Source organism: Marmota monax, unplaced genomic scaffold (genome assembly GCF_021218885.2).
Source record: "Marmota monax isolate L192 unplaced genomic scaffold, Marmota_monax_Labrador192_F-V1.1 WCK01_AAM20220418_F8-fsc00025, whole genome shotgun sequence".
Classification (NCBI taxonomy): domain Eukaryota; kingdom Metazoa; phylum Chordata; class Mammalia; order Rodentia; family Sciuridae; genus Marmota; species Marmota monax.
The window spans coordinates 11,908,332-11,911,221 of record NW_026691950.1 but is presented as its reverse complement, the minus strand read 5'-3'; the positions used below and the strand labels follow the sequence as shown (position 1 = coordinate 11,911,221).

General features: G+C 42.9%; 1 pseudogene; it reads left to right on the top strand.

Annotated features, from left to right (window-relative positions):
* The first annotated feature begins 752 nt into the window (after positions 1-752).
* Positions 753-862, top strand: LOC124075372 (U2 spliceosomal RNA; annotated as a pseudogene).
* The last annotated feature ends 2,028 nt before the right edge of the window (positions 863-2,890 follow it).

Genomic DNA, 2,890 nt, shown 5'->3' with positions numbered 1-2,890 from the left:
GCTCAGCCTATTCTCTCCTCTGTATTTCCTAAAACTTGTCAGTTGGATCCAGCGACTTGAGCAACTCTTCGTTGCTGTGACAAAATACCTGAAGATAAAAAAAAAAGAAGGAAAGATTTATTTTGACTCACAGTTTCAGAGGTTTCAAACTGTAGTCTGTTGGCTCTATTTCTGTGGGCTTGTGGTGAGGCAGAGACTCATATTGGGGAGAATGTGGTGGAGCAGGGATACTTACTTCATGACAACCAGGAAGAAGGAGGGTGGAGGAGGAGGGAGGAGGAGGAGGAGGAGAGGGGAAAGAGGAGGAGGAGGAGGAGGAGGAGGAGGAGGAGGAGGAGAAGAAGTTGTTGAAGAAGAAGAAGAAAAAAGAGAGAGATCTCAAGGCATACCCCCAAGGACCCATCTTTTCAACTAGGTTCCACCTCCTACAATTCCCACCACCTCCCAACAATGCCATAAAATAATTATTTTACTCTTGAGGCAGAGCCCTAATGATAGAATCACTTTCCAAAAGCCCTATCTCTGAACATTTCTGCTTTGGGGACCAAATCTTCAACACATGAGTTTTGAGGAAACATTCCATAACATTCTGCCAATTGCCCCTAAAGACTCATGTCCTTCTCATAATGAAAATTACATTTAGTGCATCTCCAAGAGTCCCCATAGTCTGATCCAAAAGTTCCCCAAAGTTCACATTTCCTCTGAAACTCAAGGGAACTCCTAGCTGTGAGTCTCGGTAAAAATCAAAGGGTATCACTTCTCAATCTTTGGGCTAACATCAAGTGTAGTATCTGTTCTTATCAGTTTAATATCTGATACATCCTCTATCTGAGGACGATATATATATATATATATATATATATATATATATATATATATATCTCAAAAGGCAAGTTACATAACTTCTATATACAATGGTGGGACAGGCACAAGGTAACCGTTCCCATTCCAAAAGGGGGAATGGAGGAATAGAAAGGAAGGATTGGACCAAAGCAAGATTGGAACCCATAGAGTCAAATATTAAGTCCCACAGCTCTGAGCCTGTCACCCAGGGTCTATGGTGGTGAGATGGGAGCTCCAGAGGGCTTTGGCTTCTGCCCCTGTGGCCTTGACAACTCACATGGCTCTCTTGGGCTGGCTCTGCTCCCTGCCTGAAGTTCTTTCCTTTGCGAATGTTACCCATTTGGACATCTTTAACTACCTGGGGTCTTCGTCAAAACATCAGCTCTTCTTTCACAGCTTCGTGTATCACCCGTGTAAGGGGCTGCCCACAAGAACTTTGACCCTGCCACACCCCGCCCAGGCTTTCTAGTGAAATCTCTGTAGAAACCTCCATGACCTCATTGCCCTTCATTCTTCATGCCTGAGAAACCAGCACCATGTGGACAATACTAAGGTCTGTCAGCAGCAGGAGCAGTAGTCAGGCCCTCATGGACGGCACTGCAATGGCCTTTGTGTACCTAGAGAATGAGCAGGCGAAAGAAAGTCCGAGGAACAACTTCCCAGGTAGCCATGTGGGAGTATGGGGTCTGGTATCGCCTCTCGACTTTTCCTTCATATTTTGTGTCTTTTGTAAAAAACCTTTGCCAAACCTAAGGTAATGATTTTCTGCTCTTACCAAAAAATTACTTTTTTAACTATTGTCTATCTTAAAATACAGTTTATATAGGAAAGGCAGTATGAATACTTGATTCTTTCATCAATTCTCAGTCTTAACTCTGCTTTTAGATCCATATATTTTGGACAATCACAACTTTATATACCAAGCAAATAGGGGAAAAATCTATGAGGAATTACAACAAAACACTCAAGTTATTTCTTTGATATTGGGATTCCTGAGTGTATGTGTGTGTATTTCCCGTCCTCCTCCCCTCTCTCCCCTTGAAGGATGCATATTAAACTGTTGACTATAGTTACATGTGGCTGGTGGAACTGTGCATGATTTTCTTCACTTCCTCTTATTTTTTTTTTCATTTTCTAGATTGTTCCATAATAAATCATGTTGTTGACCAAAGGAAAAACATATCTATATTTATACATACATGGGTTCACATCTGTCTGTCTATTCATCCGTCATACTTCCCATTCTATGATTTGGATATGGTTTGTCCTCCAGGGGTTGATGTGCTAGAAGCGTGGTCCCCAATGTGACATTATTAAGTGATGGAACTTTTAAGAGGTGGGGCCTAGTGGGAGAGGGGCCTTGGACAGCAGGCCCTCAGAAGGGATTAGTGTACTTCTTGCATGACCCTAGTTAGTTCCTGAGAGAGGGAGTTGTTACAAAAAGAGTAAGTCTGGCCCCCACATCTCTCTGACTTCCCGTCTTTCCCTGTAATCTCTTCTGCACATACTCCTGCTGTTGATACCATCCGTCATGAGGACCTCACCAGAGCCAGGCAGAAGCTGACACCACGCTGTTGAACCTCCAGAATTGTGAGCTAAATAAGCCTCTTTCTCTACAACTGACCCAGCCTCTGTTTTTTAATTTTTAATAGCGGCAGAAAGTGGACTAAGATTCCTTGTCTTCAAATTATTCTCATTCAAACTAGGAAATCTATATTGTGAGAAAGAAGTATTCCCTCTGAGAGATTAAATTACTTCCTTAATACCTGTATTGGTAAATGATGAGGTTTTGCTATATGTTAAGGCAAAATTGTAACATCCAGGGTACACATAGAGCGGAAGGTCTAGGATGGACGAGGAGTGCTGCCTGGCCAGGGCTCATTAGGAATTGCTCTCCTTTAGGGCCATTCCAGACTCGGAACTCCCCTGTCATTGAACAAACATTCAATGTTGGTGTCCGCAACTGTCTGTATCAGTCTCCTAGCGCTGCTGTAATAAGTACTGCAGGCTGGGGGGCTTAAACTACAGGAATCTATTTTCGCACAGA